General features: G+C 45.0%; 2 long non-coding RNA genes across 3 annotated transcripts in view; one reads left to right on the plus strand and one right to left on the minus strand.

Annotated features, from left to right (window-relative positions):
- LOC110257267 (uncharacterized) overlaps positions 1 to 12,655 on the minus strand; it is a 38,723-nt gene extending 26,068 nt beyond the window's left edge. Inside the window, exons 1-5 of one of the 2 annotated variants that reach the window (XR_014831159.1) lie at positions 12,422 to 12,655; positions 10,661 to 10,858; positions 9,043 to 9,171; positions 3,227 to 4,049; positions 449 to 2,944 (exon numbers count right to left, since the gene is read on the minus strand). This is a non-coding gene — a long non-coding RNA (uncharacterized LOC110257267). Of the gene's footprint in view, positions 1 to 448; positions 2,945 to 3,226; positions 4,050 to 9,042; positions 9,172 to 10,660; positions 10,859 to 12,421 lie in introns of those variants that run through there. The other variant, XR_002339661.2, reaches the window with a different exon arrangement.
- A 395-nt stretch (positions 12,656 to 13,050) lies between these two features.
- On the plus strand, positions 13,051 to 16,754 carry LOC146395494 (uncharacterized). The gene is made up of 2 exons (XR_014831177.1): positions 13,051 to 13,279; positions 16,524 to 16,754. It is a non-coding gene; the product is annotated as an uncharacterized LOC146395494 (long non-coding RNA).
- Positions 16,755 to 23,405: the final 6,651 nt, after the last annotated feature.

A 23,405-nucleotide genomic window follows, 5' to 3' on the forward strand; every position in this document is an offset into this window, starting at 1 on the left:
TGCTAGATATTCTTATTATTTTCTTTAAATCTCTTTCTCTTCCAGTGTTTCCCATATCAGCTAATGTCACTCCAAGCTCAACTTTTTTATATTTAGGACCAAAGGTGTGGCATATGGAAGTTCCCAGTCTAGGGGCTGAATCAGAGGTACAGCTGTCAGCCTACACCACAGCCACAGCCACACCAGATCCTTAACCACAAAGCAGGACCAGGGATTGAACCAGAATCTTCATGGATACTAGTTGTGTTCATTTCCAAAGAGCCACAATGGGAACCCCCTCAACTTTTTTTTTTTTTTTTTTTTTGACCATGCTTGTTGCACACAAAAGTTCCTGGGCCAGGGAGTGGACCTTCACTACAGCAGTAACCATGCTGGATCCCTAAGTACTAGGCTACCAGGGAACTCCCAAGGCTCAACATTTTAAAAAGAAAGCCACTTCAGTTCCTCCTTCATTTCACCAAATATTTTTCAGTATTGAGATAGAATTGACACATAAAAATTATATATATTTAAGTTGTACAACTTGATATTTGATATACATACACTCACCACAAATTAATTAATATATCTATCACCCCACATGGTTACCATTTTCTTTCTTGTATGTGTGTGAGACAAGAAACTTAAAATCTATCCTCTTAGCAAATTTCAAGTATACCATATTAGCTATAGTCATATGGCTGTACATTAGTATCTCCAGAACTTATTCATCTTGCATAACTGAAACTTGGTACCCTTTGACCAACGTCTCCCCATTTCCTCCCCCATCCCTGACTCCCTGGCAACCACCAGGTTACTCTCCACTTCTATGAGTTTGATGATTTCAGTACATTGCAGCACCACTCACAATAGCCAAAATATGAAAAATAACATAAATATCCATTGACAAATTTGTGGATAAAGAAGATATGGTGCATATATGCAAAAAAAAATTATTCAGCCTTTAAAAGAAAGAAATCCTGCCATTTCAACAATCTGGATAAACCTGGGAGATGCATGCTCAGTGAAGTAATGCAGACACAGAAGGCAAACACTGCACGAACTCACTTGTGGAATCTAAAACCAACTCTTCGTAATTGGTTGTTGAGTCTTGTTGATTCTACTTCCACAGTTTCCATTAACTTTTCACTCTGAAAGCCAATGAGGGGGCCAAGTTCTCCATGGACACCAAGTAATGGAAAAGGGAAAATAAACACCACTGGGAGCAATCAAGGCGCTGCATTGACCAGAAGCAGAGTCCTGAGCATAACTGGAAGGACAGCAGCTTGGAGAAGCCAGTAGTGTGGTCATGAGATATGTTCTCATCAAAAAACTGTGAGCGGAAATGTTTTAAGTAACTTCTGCCTCTCCTGCTTATGGGGAAAGGCTTGCTTGCCCTCTCTCTTCTCCAACCTGTGATCTGCAACAGGAATATACTGACCATGGAAAGGAAGAAATGCATACTTTAAGGGGTGGTAAAACAATGCAATGGAAAGAAACTGGCTCCCTGAATGACGTCAACGAAGCAGGTTGCCCACCAGCCCTGATCATTGCATGAGAGAGAGAGAAATAAAATTCTCTTGGCTTTCAGAGTCTCTGTGTTATACTAGCTTAGCCATTCTACTAATACAGAAGTCCCTGTGACCTGCTTCTTCCATGGGCTGAGAGGCAGGATGGGCAGAGGCAGGGCTTGCCAGGAGGTGGGAGCGTGGAGACAATCCTGTCTCTCAGATATAGCACAGGTCAAGACCCCAGAGTAGAAAATGTGCAGGCGTCTAAACAGATAGCCTCAGACAGCCTTACACAGCACAGTCACCCTGGCAAGGCGCAGGAGCAGTACAATAAGCCCAGGTTCATCAGAGGAGCACAGGAGAAGATAAGAGAACTCGGAAGAGTATCATGGTTACAATCTGTGTGGATACCACTCTACACCAGATGAGAGTAAGAACAGCCGAGCAGATACATTACGGAGAAATGTATATGAGCCACATGAATCCCAGATGTAACCCTAGAGTGAAGGCAGGAAATATGAAATGAAAGAGATTAAGTTTCTGATCCCCAAAGGAATAATTTTTTTTTTTTTTTGGTCTTTTTGCCATTTCTTGGGCCACTCCCGTGGCATATGAAGGTTCCCAGGCTAGGGGTCAAATCAGAGCCACGTCTGCAACCTACACCACAGCTCATGGCAACGCCAGATCTCTAACCCACTGAGCAAGGCCAGGGATCGGACCCACAACCTCATGGTTCCTAGTCGGATTCGTTAACCACTGAACCACAATGGGAACTCCAGGAATAATATTTTTTTTTTTTTTTAAAAAAAGGGCATGTATAGAAGCAAAATGAAAGTTAATTTTCTTGCACAGTAAACTCAGCAGTTGAGACTTGTAGGCGCGAGAGCAACTGTAAGAGGACTAGCAGTCATTTATTGAGAGCCGACTGTGACTTAGTTATGTTGGTATTATTATTTGCCTACTCTGTGGATAAAAAAAGAGAATCTCAGAGATGTTACATAACACAGCCAAGATCTCCCAGTTAGTGAGTGGCAGGGCCAGCATTCCAACCTAAGCCATCTGGTCCAAAGCCCAGACTCTCAATTGATTAATTAATGCTCAAGGGTAAACACAACTTCAGGTTACTTCTTAAGGGGTTCTATTATTCAAAGTTGGATTGCCTATAAAAGACTCCTATTATATAAATTTGAGGGCATCTATTATACATACAGTAAAGTTCGTGTAAGTGTATGACTCTCTACATTGTCACAAACTGAACACACCCATATAACCAGCACCTAGGACAAGAAAAGAACATGAGCAGAACCCTGAAGTCCCCCACTGTCACCGTTTTAGTCACTATCTCCAGTCCACAGCTAAGCACTACCCCAGGCCCACTATTCTCTGCTCCATGGAGTCAGAGGTCAGTTCTTGCAGAGTTTTCCTTTATGGGTTCATGAAACCAGCTGTCCCCACTTCTCTTTATTTTTTTTTTTTTTTTTTTGGCTTTTTGCTATTTCTTGGGCCGCTCCTACGGCATATGGAGGTTCCCAGGCTAGGGGTTGAATCGGAGCTGTAGCCACCGGCCTACGCCAGAGCCACAGCAACTCGGGATCCGAGCCGCGTCTGCAACCTACACCACAGCTCACGGCAATGCTGGATCCTTAACCCACTGAGCAAGGGCAGGGACCGAACCCGCAACCTCATGGTTCCTAGTCGGATTCGTTAACCACTGCGCCACGACGGGAACTCCCCACTTCTCTTTTTAAAGCTATTTCATCACAAGAAGAAACCAAGCCTTCATTTGCTCAACTTTCCTGCTTTCCTGTCTGTCCATTTTTTAGGCAACATTCACTCAGCTATAAACTGAGTACTTTGTGTTTACTGAATAATAGATTATTGCCTAATGGGAAACAAATTAGACAATCATGTCCCTGCCTCCTAAAATGTGATTGGGTACTGGTTTGCTTCTAAACCTCTTTGGAGACTCTAACGAGCTAAATACAAGCATAGTGGTCTATGGATTTTATTTCGTAGGCATGCGGATGCCAGAAAGGTACCACTGACGTCTTAAGGGGTCCGGACTGAGGGCTTTTAAAAGGATCCCTTTAGATTACCTGGGTGATGCTGATTGGAGAAGAGGTTCAGCTCTATTTTGGGTCATACTTTTGGGGTACAGCTAGTGATAAATTATTAAAGTTGAAATTGTACTTTGTGTTTGCCGAAAGTTCTTGTGTTATCATGAACACGTCTCAGGGGCAAGAAGTGGGTCTAGATGAAGTCACTCATTATCCAATAACCTGTTTCTTTCTTTCTTTCTTTTCCTTTTTTTTTTGCTTTTTTGCTTTTTAGTGCCGCACTCACGGAGCATGGAAGTTCTCAGGCTAAGGGTCTAATCAAAGCCACAGCTGTCAGTTTTCGCCAGAGCCACAGCAACACCAGATCCGAGCCGCACCTGCAACCTACACCACAGCTCATGGCATGCCGAATCCTTAACCCACTGAGCAAGTCCAGGGATCAAACCTGCAACCTCATGGTTCGTAGTTGGATTCATTTCTGCTGCACCACGATGGGAACTCCCTTTTTTTTAAAAAAAAAAAAAAAAAAGAAAGGTCTCAATCACTGTTCCCTTTTCTCTAGACAGAACACTATATAAGTGTCTGTGTGTGTGCGCGTGTGCACACGCGCACGTGCGCCTCTGTGTGTGTCTCTGTGTGTGTGATGTGTGTGTCAGAGTCTGTATGAGTGTGCATGTGCGGGTCTGCCAAAAAATGTAGACTCTATAGAAAAACATGATTTTCATTTAATTTCCACATTTAAAGAGAATCTTTTCCCCACTGTCCAGTTTTTAATGGTCATGCTTTAGTAATCATTACTTCCCAGAAGACAGAGTCCCCATTTTTTCTGCTCTTTATCTCTGAAAAGCAGTCGACCAGTTCATCTTCAGGTTGTCCACCAAACTCCCACTCCACCCTCCTCCACCCCGCTCAGTGCCCTAAGAGAAGCACCCCGCTCCCCACCCACCACCCCCTGCTGCAACAGGTCCCCTGGGCCTTGGCTGCATAGTGGAGTTCAGACAATGGGAAGCAGTTCCAAGAGATCAGAAAGAGGAAAGAAAGAGGGGTGGGAGTATATGTTCCACGGCTCTCTCCCTGTCATGTCCCCTCGGACTGGCAGCAAGCCTTCACCCAAAGTCCCGGCTCCTGTCAAGCTGCCTTCTCCACACAGCTCTTGTTCCCTTCTCCCCTCTCTGTCCCTCTCCATCCCTCCCTCTCCATCTCTCTCTCCCTCTCCCTCTCTCTCTCCACCTGTCTCTCCCTCTCTCTCTGTGACTGCTCCTTCCTCCCCTCCCTTCAGCCTTAGGGCTCTCAAAGTCATGCATTAAACTGCTCTGTTGTCCTGTTATAAAACTTCCCTCTCAGTACCGAGTCTGAACATGCCAGCCATATCCCGCTAGCACATAACTGATAAAGTAGCCAAATCCAGCAGGGAAACATGGGCAGTGATGCTCAGAGCATGGCCCTCCCGGGCTTGTTAACAAAGATACTATCTAGTTTCTTCAACTAGGAATTATTTGGAGGGTTTTTGGGTTTTCATAAGAGTCCCAGGCAAAACGGTGCCATCTTCATTTGGATGAATTTAATTTTTTCCATGGGTGGAATAGGGGATCTTTAGCCTTTTAGAAGGGATGTACAGATCCAAACTAGCTTTTGTGAGATTTTGTAAAATTTTGAAAAAAAATTTTTTGGTGAGTGGGCCAGATGCTTGCGGCATGTGGAATTTCCCAGGCCAGGGATCAAACCAGATGCATAGCAGTGACAATGCCTTAACCACTGGGCCACCAGGGAACTCCAAAATCTTGAAACTTAAAAAAAAAAGAAAAAAGAAATGCACATGGAGAGAAGCGGACAGGAGCCTAGTAGATCACTATGTTTTTTTAGGGGGGGTTGCCTTTTGGGGCCGCACCCATGGTTTATGGAGGTTCTCAGGCTAGAGGTCTAATCAGAGCTACGGCTGCCGGCCTATGCCAGAGCCACAGCAACGCAGGATCTGTGCCGAGTCTGCGACCTACACCACAGCTCGTGGCAATGCCAGATCCTTAACCCACTGAGCAAGGCCAGGGATCGAACCTGCCACCTCATGGATACTAGTCGGATTCGTTTCCGCTGTGCCACAACAGGAACTCCTAGTGGATCACAATTAAAACGCACTAATGCTTTAGGGCCTGAATTTGTCTTGCACACGCAGGCCATGTGACGGGGCTCAGCAGCAGTGCTACCAGGCTTGACAATTTCCAGAGGTTGGAAGTCCTTTTGCCCAGGGGGACTCAATTAATAACACCGTTGAAGACAAAGATATAGAGCTACTGGGATGGCTGGTTTTCCAGAATGTCCTTTGTCCACCTCTGTGTTGTGCCAGCATTTGGGGGGTTTTGAAGTGCAGATTCCTATCTTCATTTGATGATTATTAGGGTTGTATAATATTTAGGCTCCATTCATGTCTATAGATTTATGAATATTTATAAATAATCTGTCCATAATTTATACGTAATTTTAAAATTTTCTCAATTGCAAATTGCTTCTAATTAAGAACCTAATCCATGATAGCAGTATATATATGTTTTATTTTCATGAACATGTCTGGAAGTAGGCAGGAGGAGAAGAACATATCATTTAAAAGAAACAGTCAATAAAGAAAAATTAGAAAATAGACAAAGCAGGGAGAAGTATCATCCAAAATCTCTCTACCTCAATATAAACCACTCTAATATTTTAATATATTGTAGTCAGTTATTTTTCTAAGCAGCCGTATGTTTGTCTCACGCACAAACTATGAACTGCATGTACCATTTTGTTTCTAACATTTTCCACTTTATCAAACATTTTTAAAAATTGAAATATTGTTGCTTTACAGTATTAGTCTCAGGTGTACAACATAGTGATTCAAAAATATTTTTAGATTACACTCCATTCAAAGTTATTATAGGAGTTCCTGTCTTGGCTCAGTGGTTAATGAACCTGACAAGTACTCATGAGGACACGTGTTCGATCCCTGGCCTTGCTCAGTGGGTTAAGGATCCGGCATTGCCGCGAGCTGTGGTGTAGGTTGCAGACACAGCTTGGATCCAGCATTGTTATGACTGTGGTGTAGGCCGGCAGCTCCAGCTCTGATCTGACCCCAAGCCTGGGAACCCCCATATGCTACGGATGTGGCCCTAAAATGACAAAAAGACCAAAAAATATATATTATTATAAAATAGTTGGGAGTTCCCGTCGTGGCGCAGTGGTTAACGAATCCGACTAGAAACCATGAGGTTGCGGGTTTGATCCCTGCCCTTGCTTAGTGGGTTAAGGATCCGGCGTTGCCGTGAGCTGTGGTGTAGGTCGCAGACGCGGCTCAGATCCTGCGTTGCTGTGGCTCTGGTGTAGACTGGTGTCAACAGCTCCGATTAGACCCCTAGCCTGGGAACCTCCATATGCCGCAGGAGCAGCCCAACAAATGGCAAAAGACAAAAAAAATAAAATAAAATAAAATAAAATAGTGGCTCTATTCCTTCTGCTGGACAAGAGATCCTTGTAGCTCATTCACTTTAACAAACACTTACCTTTTACAACATACTCATAATTTAAATTTTTAATTGTTTTCTTCAATACTCTACAGTTAGTCTAAGTCTGTTCTGATTCTATTACAAACATCTTTTTGATGAACATCTTAATACAAAAAAACTTTTTTTTTTTTTTTTTTTTTTTTGTCTTTTTGCTATTTCTTGGGCCGCTCCTGCGGCATATGGAGGTTCCCAGGCTAGGGGTCCAATCGGAGCTGTAGCCACCAGCCTACACCAGAGCCACAGCAACTCGAGATCCAAGCCGCGTCTGTAACCTACACCACAGCTCACAGCAACGCCGGATCGCTAACCCACTGAGCAAGGGCAGGGACCGAACCCGAAACCTCATGGTTCCTAGTCGGATTCGTTAACCAGTGCGCCACGACAGGAACTCCCAAAAAAACATTTTTAATGCTTGTATGATTATTTCCTTAAGAATCATTTCCCTCCCCTACCACCAAAAAAAAAAAAAAAAAAAAAAAAAAAATCCTGTCCAAGTATTATGTTCTCATAGCTCCTTTTTTATCACAATCTTCTATTATCTATTTGAATCATTACTAGATGAATATTTGTCATTTCTCCTATACTATAACCTCCTCAAGTGTTGCACAGTGTTTTGCTGATCTTTTAATGCCCTAGCACCTAGCACAATGTCTGGCACATAGTAGGTGCACACTAAATATGATATTGAGACAAAAGATAGGCAAATAAGTCAATAATCCAAAATAGCCCAGAAAATCCAAATGTATTCAGGCATGAAATATCTTTGTAATGTTACTAGACACCTGGATAGTTATATTTTAAAATTAATAAAATCTGGAGTTCCTGTGGGGGCTCAGTGGTTAACGAACCCGACTAGTATCCATGAGGACACAGGTTCAATTCCTGGCCTCACTCAGTGGGTTAAGGATCCAGCATTGCCATGAGCTGTGGTGTAGGCCAGCGGCTACAGCTTCAATTCAACCCCTAGCCTGGAAAATTCCATATGCCACAGGTGCAGCCCTTAGGAAAAAAACGTGAGCTGTGGTGTAGGTCACAGACACGGCTCGGATCCTGTGTTGCTGTGGCTGTGGTGTAGGCCAGCAGCTATAGCTCCAATTCAACCCCCAGCCTGGGAACTTCCATATGCCACAGGTGCGGCACTAAAAAAAAAAAAAAAAAAAAAAATCTATTAACACTCAATGCCGATGAGAGTGTGTTAAAGACAGTCCCGTAACTCACATAATTTGCTGGAAGGAGTGGTTGATGAGCATTTCTTATTTTGATATATGCCACCTCTTCATTACTGCCTTGTCATTTTGTGTCCTTGTATTTATTTTTTATCACCTCAGCTGGATGTTGATTTATTTGTTCTCCCCCACAGCATGAAGAGGTACACATGTCCGTCTTTGAGTGAAAATATGAAAAGTATATGGCACTTTTTTTTTTTTTTTGCTTTTTAGGGCCACACCTGAGGTATATGGAGGTTCGCAGGCTAGGGGTCGAATCGGAGCTACAGCTGTTGGCCTACACCACAGCTCACAGCAAGGCCACATTCTTTTTTTTTTTTTTTTTTTTTTTTTTTTGTCTTTTTGCCATTTCTTGCGCCGCTCCTACGGCATATGGAGGTTTCCAGGCTAGGGGTCGAATCAGAGCTGTAGCAGCCGGCCTAAGCCAGAGCCACAGCAACGCAGGATCCGAGCCACATCTGCAAACTACACCACAGCTCACGGCAACACCGGATCGTTAACCCACTGAGCAAGGCCAGGGATCAAACCTGCAACGTCATGGTTCCTAGTCGGATTCATTCCTGCTGTGCCTCAACAGGAACTCCTATATGAGATTTCTTCCCCATATATTTTCACCACAGACAGCTGATATCACCAGCATTATTATTGTTGAACTCTGGAAGCCACAGTAACAGCAGAAATTAAATCCTTAATTTGGTAATGGATGTGCCATTGTTCTCAGCTCTATAGCTGCACTTACCAAGTTGTCTTTCAAGGTCTTCTTTCTGAAGGGAACTTTGCATTTCGTGCCAAGAACTAGAAAGGGGTAGAGCAGAAGTATCCGGAATGAAGAGTGGGTTTTGCAGGTGAGTGCTTGGGCTCTCTTGACCTAGTGGGTGGTGAAGTGAAGGAAAATGGTGTTAGAGAAAATCAATGAAGTTGCAAATGTTTGCCTTTGAGATGCAAACTATTGCCTTTGAGATGCAAACTATTGCCTTTGGAACATGTAAACAATGAGATCCTGCTGTATAGCACTGGGAATTATTTCTAGTTACTTAGGATGGATCATGATGGAGGATAATGTGAGAAAAAGAGTGTATATATGTATGTGTGACTGGGTCTCTTTGCTGTACTGTAGAAAATTGACAGAACACTGTAAACTAGCTGTAATGGAAAAAATAAAAATCACCATTTTAAAAAAAGAAAATAAATGAGTGTCTTTGCATTGACTTAAAAACAGAACTAAGGAGAGGTACGATAAAAGAGAATGGGGAAAAAGAATTTGAATTGAGGTCAGCATTAGCAGAGCACTAGGCTGCAGTCCTCAACACTGGACAAGGTAGGCTGCAGAATTCCCGGACCCTCTAAGAAGTTCGCCAGTAGGTGGCATTCACACGTCTAGAATAGCCCAGAACATCGCTGACGGAATAATTAGTCTTACTGGGGTGCTTGCCTGGTCCACCCAACATCGTGAATTTTCATTTCAGGTTCTGCCCAGGATGCATTTTCGCAAGTCCATGCAATTTGTCAGTGCTAATGACAACTGATCAAAATCATGGCCCAAAGCCGTTACTCTGGTCAAAGTGTGTGGTTTTCCTTCCATTGTTTAGGGATTTACCCTTAGACCTCTGTCCTATTTTTTTTTTTTTTTTTTTTCTATTTGGGAACTTGACACTACTTCTGCTTTAGAAATGGTCTCAAATGATATCCCAGGCAAATGTCTCTTACAAAAAAAGAATGAGAAGAACAAGGAATTAGCCAGTTGGGGTTTTACTTTATGGTGGTTTGATTTTCTTGTTTGGTAGATTTAAACACAGCTTTCCAAAATTTTCCTTTCCAGGCAAGACTAACATTGAACAAACCATGTTAGATCGCAATGGTATGAGATGCTAATCAATTTTGGTGGATGCTTCACTTGGAGGTTCTCCTTCTATTTAATATCCATTTAAGTCTCTAAGTTTGCCTAGCAACAGGTATAAGCGATACGAGTATGTTCCCTTTATGAAAGTTTTCTTCCTAGTACAAAGAACGCTGTGCATGGAGTGTTTAAATATCTGCATACAACTAAAATTAACCAAATATAATGATGCCAGTATTGATCTGGATTTTCACAGCCATACATTACTTGAGTGGCTTATGCCAGTGTTTCTTACTAAGAAAGGGCATCCAGTGGAGACTCAGGGGCTCAGATGGGCTCTTTGAATGAGCCGGAGAATCATCTTTAGCCCAAGATTCCTCCGGTCATTTTTTTTTTTTTTTTGCAGGATCTACCCTGTGCGGGGAGAGTGAAGGGCAAAGCTCTGAAGAGCTGTGCTTACATGGGGAACTGAGTGTTTAGAGGTTCACTTTGTGGGGCAAAACATTTCTCTGAGACCTACCACATCATATGATGGAAAAACATGATAAGCCACTATTTCATGTGCCGGAGCCCGAGGCAAGGCCAGCGAACTGAATGTCGGTGATGGGTCACTCCTTGCCTGAAGTCCACAGGAGCGCTTCTCTCTGCAAAGGTCTCAGACTCTGGCCCCAGGCCATCATCAGAATATGTTGCCCCGGGTTGCCAGGTTCAGGGCTGCCTGCAACAACAAGCCATTTGAGCTGCCATAGGAGATAAAGAGGTTCCCAATTTCATAGTATAGACCTCCCCAAATGAAGAACCCATCCTCCAAACTCTAAAAGAAGAAGTTGTTCTGAGGTTATATATGAGCACGAGTTACTTAGGTGTATATTGATTACAGAACATGTTACAGCTGAGTCCTAAGTGCTATTGAATTCCCAGTAACATCAACTGTGGATTATGTTTCACCACTGCCTATGTCCAAAGGGGAAGCCAATTATTCTAAGTCAATATTTCAGAGGGAAAGCATTAGAGATAGCCTTTTTAGCTTTACTGAATATTCACTCTTTTTTTTCTTTTTTCTTTCTTTTTTTTTTTTGCTTTTTCCAGCTGCATTTGCAGCATATGGAAGTTCCCAGGCTAGGGGTCTGATCAGAGCTACAGCTGCCTGCCTACATCACAGCTCACAGCAACGAAGGATCCCCAACCCACTGAGCGAGTCCAGGGATGGAACCCGCATCCTCATGGATACTAGTCAGATTCATTTCCTCTGCACCACAACGGGAGCTCCCAAACACTCATTCTTGACTAGTTCATTATGACGGAAAGTTTCACACTCCGTGGTGGTAGAACCGTGCCCTGTGTCCTTGACTGCCACTCTTTGTTCTTTATCAGGAGTTCATCTGGTATTTTTCACCTTCTTCCTGTACTTAGTCTTAAGTCTTGGGCAATGCTAAAAATGAACCATCTAATTTCAGAATCATTTAAGTTCATATTATATGTATAGATATGCTTGAGCATATACACATATAATCATCTCCACATATACAACTATTCACATATTGATATTGGTATCATTTATATATGGATGCATGTGTTTAAAAGGATTTGGCCTTTTTGTTTAAAACTAAGAATATGTGCTGGACTGAATGTGTGTGTGAACAAATTCATATGATAATGCCCGCCCCAGGCCCTAGTCAGAGGGTATTAGGAGGTGGGGTCTTCAGGAGGTAATGAAGGTGAGATGAATTCATGAAGGTAGAGCTGCAAGAGGAAGAGATGCCAGAATTTCCTCTGTCCAGGCTGTGAGTCCTCACAGACAGAAGGTGGCTGTCCACAAGCTGGGAAGAGGGGCCCCATCAAAAACCAAATCTGCCAGCTCCTTGATCTTGGCGTTTCCAGCCTCCAGAACCGTGAGAAAGAAATGCCTGTTGGAATTCTCATCGTGGCTCAGCGCTTACCGAACCTGACTAGCATCCATGAGGATGCAGGTTCGATCCCTGGCCTCGCTCAGTGGGTTGGGGATCTGGCGTTGCCATGAGCTGTGGCATAGGTCCCAGGCACAGCTCAGATCCTGTGTTGCTGTGGCTGTGGTGTAGGCCGGTAGCTGTGGCTCCAATTAGATCCCTAGCCTGGGAATCTCCATATGCCACAGGTGCGGCCCTTAAAAAAAAAAAAAAAAAAAAAAAGCCTGTTGTTTAAGCTACCCAGTTTATGGCATTTTGTTTTAGCAGCCCAAGGTGACAAAGACATAATATACTAATATATAAAAAAGAGCAAGCATGGAAGGCCGTACACCTACCTGTCAATAGTTTCACTCAGTTGTAGAGTTGCTTCCTTGGCTGATTTCCTTTCTTTTTTATCTGTGTTTTCTAAGTTTGCTGCAATTATCAAATATTACTTTTATAGATAGAAAAGCAGGGAGTTCCCTTCGTGGTGCAGCGGAAACGAATCCGACTAGGAACCATGAGGTTAGGGGTTCAATCCCTTGCGTCACTCAGTGGATTAAGGATCCAGCACTGCCGTGAGCTGTGGTGTAGGTTGCAGATTCGGCTCGGATCTGGCATTGCTGTGGCTGTGACGTAGTTCCGGCAGCTACAGATCTGATTGGACCCCTAGCCTGGGAATCTCCATATACCGTGGGTGTGGCCTAAAAAAAAAAAAAAAAAGCAATGGTTTTTGAAAAAAACATATCCGACTATAATAACAAAGCAGTATGTTCCAATAAAAAAGAAAAGTTGCGATTGGCCTTCCAGCCTGTCAGCCAGAATGACTCTCAAGTCTTTGTTTACCAGGCGCTGACTCAGCTGATATCACCTGAGCGTTTCCTCATCAGGAGCCGAGGTGATAAGCATGTGCCTGATCCTATTGGGGAAGGTTGAGCAACCAAATGAGAAGCTTATAAGAAAGCTCTGTGTCACTAGACGGCCTGTGTGAAAATGTGCGGACTCACTTCTGTTACGTTTGCACTTGCCTTTCCGTGAGCTGCCGCACACCTCTCAGTGCAGGGAATCCCCAGCCACCAGGACCACACAGAAGCCTTCCTGTGGAACTCCCCGAAGCCCCTGGCCCAGAGCCTGGGAACAGTCACAATCCAGCAGAGCCGCCAGCGTCCAGACTGGAAGAATCCCAGGCTTCATTCCAACAGTCAAGAGTCAAGGTGTGTTTCATAGGATATCCTGGCCATGGAATTCCACAGCAACTAGGTTGTCAGCTAAAATGCAGGACCCTCAGTTAAATTTAAATGTCAGAGGGAGATAAACAATAAAGAATTTTTAGTATGAGTATGTCCCAAATATTGCAGAGGATATACTAAAAAAATTATTCATTGTTTATTTTGTTGACTGGAAAAAAAAAAAAATGCACAAACTGAAAGCTGAGAATTCTGGAGTTCCCGTGGTGGTACAGTGGAAACAAATCTGACTAGTATCCATGAGGATGAAGGTTCCATCCCTGGCCTCACTCAATGGGTTGGGGATGCTTCGTTGCTGTGAGCTGTGGTGTAGGCCAGCAGCTGTAGCTCCGATTCAACCCCTAGCCTGGAACTTCCATATGCTGTGAGGGCAGCCCTAAAAAAAAGCATACAAAAAAATTGAGAATTCTCTTTTATTAGGCAGACATTCTGAGGACTTCAAGCCTGGGAGGCAGCCTCTCAGATAGCTCTGAGAGATGTTTCCAAAGAGATAAGACGATTCAGGATATGTAGGGGTTTTTGCAACAAAGACCAGGTAGTTGGGAGTTCCCCTTGTGGCGCAGTGGTTAACGAATCCGACTAGGAACCATGAGGTTGCGGGTTCGGTCCCTGCCCTGGCTCAGTGGGTTAACGATCCGGCGTTGCCGTGAGCTGTGGTGTAGGTTGCAGATGCGGCTCGGCGTTGCCGTGAGCTGTGGTGTAGGTTGCAGACGCGGCTCGGATCCCGCGTTGCTGTGGCTCTGGCGTAGGCCGGTGGTTCCAGCTCCGATTCAACCCCTAGCCTGGGAACATATGCCGCGGGAGCGGCCCAAAGAAATAGCAAAGACAAAAAAAAAAAAAAAAAAAAAAGACCAGGTAGTTGGAACATCAAAAGATCATGCATGGTTAATTAAAGAAAACCAGATTATCTCAAGGTAAGTGCCTTTCTTTGTATGGGAAGGAGCAAGCATCTGGGCTCATTGCAGTCCTTCCTTTGATGTGCACCTCAGCTATCCAGGGCCACCATCCTGTGCTTTCCCACCTGAGTCCCCTCAGGGTGGCTGCAGTGGCTGTGGGCACCCCCTGTGTCTCCATCCTGAGTTTCCTCCATAGGGCTCTCTATGGTGGTGGCTGGGGGAGCTGTAGTGGCTTCATGGCTGCAACATCCTTTGTTTACTGACGTGGCAGGTGGCATTTTTCATTCATGATCTGAAATTCAAATTTAACTGGGCCTTCGGCATCTTTATTTGTTAGGTCTGGTAACTCTACTGGGGAACTTTTACACTCCTCCTGCACTTTGGTTTGTTGGTTGGTTTTTACTTATTAAACTCAGCTACTTAGGCCGTGGAGGTTTTACAAATACACGCTGAGTCTTTCAGATAAGGCACCACTGCATGTAAAGCGGGTATGCGATAAACTAGAGGCCATCTCTCTAGCATCAACGGGGGGCTGGCTAGATGCTGGAGAAGCACAAGGTGGCTGTCAGGGCTCCCATCAGCCTTCTCGCTGGACATCGTAAACTGCAAAGAGTTCTAAGCGTGACTCTTAGGGCCACGTCTTAGCTTTCATTTGCCCTGGCCATTGTACCGAAGAAGCAACTGCCATATGCAATGAGCTCACCTACCTATAGACTGAAGCCATTGTTCGGGCCGCAGTGAAACTTGCCAGGGGCAAGGAAGGATTAGGAAACAAGAAAGGGCAGCCCAGAGTGAGGTCAAGATTGGGCCACAGCCTGAGTTTCCACAAGGACTCTCTTGTCTTTGGATGGTGAGAGAGTTGATGTAAGGGAGTCTGAGATGGAAAGCCAGCTTTCCCTGTGGGTGATGTAAACAGCCAGCCAGGTGGCTGAGCCTACAGGCTGAGCATGTGAAGGGCCTGACCTAGTGCCTCTCAACAACCAGCCAAAGGCCCAAATCCCCTCCGCTGGCCTCACACCCAGGGGACACTTGGACATTTGAGCTAGATGATGGCATGTTCCTGTCTAACAAACACATTCAGAGGAATTCCTCTGTCTGGCAAATTATTTACTAACAGTCAGACAACGGAATAAAAGAGGAGCCATAGGCCAGGAGTCAGGAGTCTGGGCTGTGTGACTTTAGTCACATCTCTTCCCCTCTAACCTCAGTTCCCTCGTTTATGAATGAAGAGCTAGAGCTTGATGATCTTGGAGGCCTTTCCAACTTTCTAATGCTGATAAACGAGTGGGATGCAGGATCAGTAAGCTTTGGGAAAGGGAAGGAATTTGTGATGGGTTAGACCTATAAAGCTCAAATGACCTGCACCCTGCATTTGTTCAGATTCGCTTTAGAGCGGGGGCCCAAAGGTGACAGGGGGTGGGCTGAGGTCTCTGAGGAGCAGCCCCGCCCTCCAAGACCCCCCACGTGAAGCTCCTCATTCCACTCCCGGTAAGACCCAGCTCTTAATAATAAGGCCATGGTGGGAGTTCCCATCATGGCTCAGTAGAAAAGAATCCGACTAGGTACCATGAGGTTGAGGGTTCGATCCCTGGCCTCGCTCAGTGGGTTAAGGATCCGGCATTACTGTGAGCTGTGGTATAGGTTGCAGATACGGCTCAGATCTGGCATTGCTGTGGCTGTGGTGTAGGCCAGCAGCTATAGCTCTGATTCAATCCTTAGCCTGGGAACCTCCATATGCTGCAGCTGTGGGCCTAAAAAAGCAAAAAGATAAAATAATGATAATAATAATAATAATAAGGCCATGGGTACCATATGGGAGAAACTGGTGCTAAATGCTATAACCATTTAATGTATCCTTTCTCCAGGTGGACAAAGTCTTGGCACATTTATAAACTATAAATAGCTGAATTTTCCTCATTCATTACTTATTCAACAAATATTTGTTGAGCCTTTACTTCATGTCAGGATTGTTCTAAGCTCTGAAGAGATAGTACTGAACGCCCCTTTCCCCTCTGTCAGCAAAATATGAGCAAATAGACCACAAGGCATCTCCTCCAGTTGCTAAGTGAGCAAAAGCAGATTCTGTGCCACTGTGGTGTTTTGTGTTTTGTTCTACCCTGTTCCCTGTCTTCACCCAACCCTGTTGGTTCCAATCATTCCTGCAGAAGCAAAGAGAACTTTATGGGTTGAACTGCGGCCCCCGTCAGTACCTGGGAATTTGACCCTGTTTGGAAAAAGGGTCTTTGAAGCTGATCTATAAAGATGAGGTCAATTAGAGTGAGTCCTAATCCAATTTAATTGTATCCTTACAAAAGGCGGGGAAATTAGACACGGAGACATGCACACCGAGAGAACGCCTTGTAAAGACGGACACAGGCATCAGCCAAGGAAGCCCAGAGATTGCAGCAAACCACCAGAAGCCAGGAAAAAGACACGGCTTGGTTCTCTGTCACGGCCTCTGAAGGAACCACTTTGTAGCCCTTGGATATCTAGCCGTCAACTGTGAGACAATAAAACCAACCACTTTGTGGTATTTTGTTACAGGAGCTTTAGGAAACTAACACAGAAAGCCTTGAGCAAATAGCGCTCTAGGAGGTCCTGTTGTGGCTCAGCAGAAACGAATCCAACTAGCAACCACGAGGACCCAGGTTCCATTCCAGGCCTTGCTCAGTGGGTTAAGGATCCAGCATTGCACTGAGCTGTGGTGTAGGTTGCAGACTCGGCTCGGATCTGGTGTTGCTGTGGCTGTGTTATAGGCTGGCAGCTACAGCTCCGATTCGACCCCTAGCCTGGGAACCTCTATATGCCTCAGGTGTGGCCCTAAAAGACGACAAAAAAAAAAAAAAATAGTGCCCTTCTCTTTGCTTAAGGTTGGCAGGAGTATAAAGAAGGAAAATGAATTGGGTGGAGAGAGGAAAGGGATCTGGATATAGGTGGGTGGGTGTGTTTCATAGCAACCTCAGCAATTCAGGCCCCTAATTCAAAGGGCTCAAAACTTTTTGGAGAGTTGCAGCAGACTGAGGCAGGGCCTGGGGAACCCCAGGGCTCGTGCTTTGGGGCCAACCTGGTCATCTGACCTTATGTGTGCTCCACCGACTCTTTGCTCCTGGTGGATTTGGGTCAACCTTGAGCCTTGAAGCACATCTGACGCCCAATCTAGGCCCTAGCCCCGCTCCACCTCTGTTTTGAAGACTAGGTTTTAGCTTCCTTTTGTGTTCTCCTGACCTCTGATTTCTTGCCCAATTCTGATTTTGTCTTGATACTCATGAAGGCTGTACCCCAATTTTTTTTTTTTGTCTTTTTTTGCTATTTCTTGGACCGATCCCGCAGAGTATGGAGGTTCCCAGGCTAGGGGTTGAATCGGAGCTGCAGTCACCGGCCTACGCCAGAGCCACAGCAACACTGGATCCGAGCCACGTCTGCAACCTACACCACAGCTCACGGCAATGCCGGATCGTTAACCCACTGAGCAAGGCCAGGGATCGAACCCGCAACCTCATGGTTCCTAGTCGGATTCGTTAACCACTGCGCCATGACGGGAACTCCATGATTATCTTTATCCAATCTTCTCATTGCAAATGAAGAAACTGCGGTTCACCCAGGCTATGAAACAGGACCTGAGTCATGCAGGTGATAAGTGAGGCGGCGTCTGGCTTTAAACCCAAGCTCTTTCTGCCCAATCAGGCCCTCTCCCAGTAGATCAGCACACAGAAACCAAAGGAGGTGCAGAGCCAGGCTGAGAGGATGCAGGCAGAGGCAGACCAAAAACTGATCACTGACTAGGCTCTTCCTCCCTGTCAAGCACAAAGGGGCCAAATACCACACTGGTAACAAAACACCTCGCCTTTAGGCAACACCCCACAGCTGACAGTGTTCTTACAAGCACAGTCTCATCTGATACTCACAAATAACCCTATAAGGTAGGCATGGCAAACCTGGTTATCCTCATTTTACAGGTGAATCATCTAAGCAAAAGCTGGCTAAATACCTGACCCCTGGTTGGGGAGCCTAGGGTGGGGGTGGGAGGAGTGGGGTGGGAGAATAGGACTCAAGCTCAGCATTTCTCTGTAAGTCTGTCTTCTTTCCTACCCCTCAGGAACGGGGTCCATTCCAGGAAAGGCAAATACCTGGCCCACATACAGCCCTGTCCATCCCGCACCCTGGGCAGACATTATCAATCAACCACAGCACCATGTCCAGATCTGGCCTCCCCAGCGCGGTTCCCCAGGCAGCCATTCTCAGCTACAAGAGACAAGCAAGATGATGATGGCTATTTTCCAGTGCGCTCTAAGCAGTGCCTATAATTGGCCCAAGGCCCTGACACCTAATGCATGGTTGCGACTTATCTGATTTAGAGGCCTGGTTCAAGACTCAAAAAAGACTCTAATAGTGTGATTGTTCCCATATAGTCAGGCTTCCCTACTAATGTGTAACCACAGCAACCATAATAATGGTTAACTTTTTGGGAACACTTGCTGTGTGCTGGGCACTATATTAGGTGTTTCACATGCATTTTCCTAAAAAGTCAATCCTATTATTCCCATTTCAGAGATGAAGGAACTGGGAGGCTTTGAGAATTGAGGAAACTTGCCAGATGCAACCTGATCCTGCCAGAGCCCAGAGACACCCCCCTCTCCCTCCCTATACTGTCTCCCAGACTATAGGCCAATGGGTCTTCAATACTTTGCAAGGAGAAGCATTTCTTATCTTGTCAAGCCCATAAAATCAGCAGAGGGGAGTGGATGCCAAGAGTTAAGTTGAACAAGGCAAGCTCCCTGAGAGGGGGCTGATGGGCAGGGAGTGGCATTTGCCGTCTGACCAGGGCTCGGCTGTGTGAGCTGAAGCATTGACAGCTGTGCACAAAGCCCATGGCAATGCAGGTTCTGTACCTGGATTCAGAGATGAAGGAATTGGGAGGCTTTGAGAATTGAGGAAACTTGCCAGATGCAACCTGATCCTGCCAGAGCCCAGAGACACCCCCTCTCCCTCCCTATACTGTCTCTCCGATTCTTCCTTCAGATCTCTGTCCGTCTGCCTTGGATGCTGTGGTTCCTGACTGTTGCTTCTCAGACTATCCTTGGTGCCATGAAATCCCAGGGGCCAATCCAGCACCACCCTCTCCCCAGCCAGGGCTCCTGGGGGTGTGGGCCAGGTCCAGCAGCACTCTCAGGATATTGATATTGTTTCAGGGGAAAGATCAGACAAACATATGTCAAAAGCTGCATGCAGCGCAGCTCGATGAAAAGCATTTGATGATGGTCACTAGGATTGTACATAAAGAGAGGGCAGGAAGGACCATGGAGACAGGCTTGACCCTGGTGACCCCATTAGGTCCCAAGAATGGTACTCACTGAAATCAGAGATTACAAAAGCAAACAGAAAGTGTTCTTTGCTTTCAAGTTCTCCTATGTTTTCTCCAAGAGTCTTTCAAGGGCTTGGGTGAAACCAAACAGTTTCATTTTACTACAAGTCCCTGCAAGAAAGTCTCCAAATTCCAGTGGCCGGGTTTTATCCACTTTTGCCTCTTCAGGTTTGACTGATCTTATACAGACTCACAGCCATTCCACTTGAAGCCAATTTTGTCTCATCGGCTTTCATCTCCCAGCTCGTGAGCTCATGGGTTTTGCATGATTTCAATATGAAGTCATCAGCTAGTCTCTAGATTCCTGGACAGGCTTGTAAACCTCAGGATTCTTTGAATAAGCTAGAGGTAAACCCCACGGTTTGCACCAAAACCAGAAACCCAGACTTTCTCCCAGGTGCTGACATATGTATATTTATATTTATTCTATGGTTCCAATCTTTCTCTCATCTTTAAACTTTCCATCTTGCATTTCTTCTCCTCGGCCTTTGCACCTGCTGGATCACAGAAGGGGAAAACCCAGAAGGAGCTCAGTCCTGGAGGAGTCAAATGGCCAAAGCTCGGGAAACACTAGAGCCCTCTGTTTTACAAAGGATCGTGTATGTACACGTTGGGAGCTGAAGCAACACTGAGCTTCTGGTGGGAGGAGAAAGAAAATTCCACCCTAAGACAATTGCCCAAAGAGTGGACAGTGGTGTATGTTTCAAGTGGTCCATTACGAGAGTCAACATCCTGGAAACAAGCCAGAATGTGGAGGCCTGGCATTCTGGAATGTGTATTGACTGAACATTCCTCCCTTCCCAAGTCATAGCTAACGACAAAAATCCCATTGTGGTTTCAGAGCCTCCGTTCTTTCTTGGATACCCGTGGGTTCTCTCTGAGCACAGACCACGGCAGAATTTATAAAAAAACAACATGAAGATGGCAACTTTGAGTTTATAGTTTGAATTAAGAAAAAAAAAATCTTTGATCACATGTAAAAATCCACATAACCCTATCGAATTCAATTCAGACAAGAATTATTCATTGAGTTGTAGGAATTACAATAGACTATAGGAGATGATTTCTTTTCTTGAAGGGAAAGAGAGGCAAATATTTTGCATGTGAGATAATTAGAGAGCAGAGCAAGGGAAAACAATCTGAAACATGCTACTGACTTTAAACCTGGTTGATAGTGAACAAAAGAACAGGGAAGGCAAATGAGGAGAAAAGTATTATTAATTGGAGACAAAGTCCTAGAACTAGTTCTTGAGCTTTGGGCAGAGGGAGTTCTGATCTAATGCTAATGCAGGTGACTTTGTTCTGAAAGGACATCAATCTAAATATAACTTGTCCCAAGGAGGGTTTGGGAACTGGTCAAGTGGAAAAGAATGCGATTCAGTACCCATCTCCTGGATGAACGTGAGTGGCTCCCAAGGACTGGAAACCCCCCCAAGTAGGAAGGTTGTAAACCCAGAGGAAAAGTGGAAGGGAAGCCAGAGGGGGTCATTAGCCATGTCAGAGTGCCAGATCCACCTCAGCCACTTTATCTTTGCTTCCTGTCTGCCCTTGGAGGAGGTATTGTCAGGAATAGTATGAAAGTCCACGGTGAGGAAGGGAGAGAAACCTAGTGGTGGGAGAGGAATGATGTCTGAGAGGACTGGATTAGAAATCCTAAGACAAATTAACTCCTTAACAACTCTTCTGTCCATTAAAAGTCCAAAATGGAATGCATAGCCTCTGCCATCGTCTTCCAAACCTGGTCATCTTTCTATGTTGCCCATTGCGTACCACACCACTTTCATGGCGTCAGCCATTCAGAAAGGGATTTTCTCTCCTCCTTGTGAAGTAGAGGAAGGACTTTTCTTTGCCACTCTTATGTTTAGTGACTGGGACCTGTGAATTAAACTAACAAAAGACAGATAAATGGGGGAAATTTTTATTTACATGTGCAATATGCATGAACGCAGGGCAGCTTGGTGATGAGTAACTCAGAGGGTTGTTAGAATCAGTAGATTAGTAGGAAAAAGGAGGGGAGGAAACCTGCTATGGGAAGAATAAATAGGTTTCTTTAGAAAAGACAAACAGGTCTTTTAGGGGAACAAACAAGAGATAAAGTTTGTGGTAATGTTTGTCTGTGCAGGTATGAGTGGCCTTTCTAACTTCATCAAAAAATCCCCCCAGAGAAGGCATTTGTGATCGGTTCCCTCTTGGTCTCTCCTGGGGGCAGAGCTGTCCCCAAAAAAAGAATTTATGGTAACCCTCATTTCTCAGAAGTTCCTGCCTTTGGTCAGATAAGCGAAGCTCTGAGAAGGCTTCTTTCTGTATCTGTTGAATCTCAAAGGTCTCTGGTTTCAAATAACCTTTGCACCAACTCGAGGGCTCTGAGTGGGTCTCCTCACTTGTGGCTCTGCTTTTAGTTCATGGCCTGACTCTGCTAAGCCTCGGAGTTTCTAAAGGACATTTTAATCATTTATCCCCAGAATCTCACATATGGATTGCCCGTTCAGTAAATAAGTTTGAATGAATGAGTACATAAAGGAAAAGAGGATTGTTTTCCTACTATTTATCAAAGGGCAAGAAACAAAAATCCTGACCCCTCTTAGAGAACAATTCCCAGAGCTGTCACTAGCCTGATCTGTCTCCCAGGATACCGTCCTGTACTCTCAACTCTTCATAGCCAGTCTCCTTCAGGTTTTGTGGGCATCTGAAACCAGCATATCCCACTATGCAGCCATCGTTTTTCATGAAAACCTACTCTTCACCTATTTCCTAATTCAGGGAATGGCAAGCCCCCATACACCCAACTGCCCAAGTTCTATAAATGCCACTTCTCCCTGACTCTCCTCTTTTCCCCTACAGGGATTCACCATGCAGTCCTATTGATTCTACCTCTAACACATCTCTCTAGAATAAGCATTCTCTCTGCCCCCATTCTGTTTGCCTCCCTGTTGCCTGGTGTTCCAACCATCTCTTAACTGGTTTCCTATTTCTAATGTCTTTGTTCCCTAATCCATCATCACATTTTCCAAAACAGACAACCAAAGGGTTGTTTCGGAACATCCTCTAATACTCCGAGGGGTCATGTTTCCTTAATTATGAGATGACATTGTGGACACCCTCCATAGCCTCCCCCATCACCCATCACACTTTTAAGGGTCACAGGCCTCTAGTCTGCACCTTGAGCCCATTCATCCTGCAACCAGCTCCCCCTCGGCTCCTTTCCCCTCTCTGGCTTCTCAGCTTCACTGCCAACTCACACTCACTGTACTTATATGGCCTCTCCTGGCCACTGGTCCCCTTAAGGAATTTCACAGTTCCTATCTGCTTTCTTCAGGTTCTATTCCATTAGGCAAAACCAGATTTTAACTGAACCTCCAGAAACGATAGAGCGTAATGATGGCAGAGTCAAAGGGATCATCCACCTTATTGTTGAAAAATACGCATCTGGAATTTTCTCTGTCTCCCTGGCCGTGATCTCCTCAAAGCCAGGACTCACACTTTGCCGTGTGTGTTCAAGGCCTTCCATCTTCCCATCGTCTCTGCCAAAGTCCTCTCGGCCCCCCTCCTCAGTGCTCGCAGACAGTTCCAAAATTTCCATGTTTATTAGACCAGCAATGTAACTCTGCATGTTGATGCTGGTTGCATCTAGTCTTTGACCACCTGGGCTCACCTTTTGTAACCAGTCAGTTCTGTGAAGCTATTTTCTGGAACAAAGGTGCAGGTCTCTGCTTAGGAGGAAGTCTGCCACCCTCTTGGGCCAATCAGCTCAAATTACAGTTAGCTTTTAATGAGTGTGCTTTGTTGGAGTATTATTGGGGTTAACTCAGATCTTTTCTTTTTCTCAACTAGTTAA

Source organism: Sus scrofa, chromosome 16 (assembly GCF_054392235.1).
Source record: "Sus scrofa isolate SSC_HxYL_T2T_F1_AM1 chromosome 16, Sscrofa_HxYL_maternal_Yorkshire_Landrace_v2.0, whole genome shotgun sequence".
Classification (NCBI taxonomy): Eukaryota; Metazoa; Chordata; class Mammalia; order Artiodactyla; family Suidae; genus Sus; species Sus scrofa.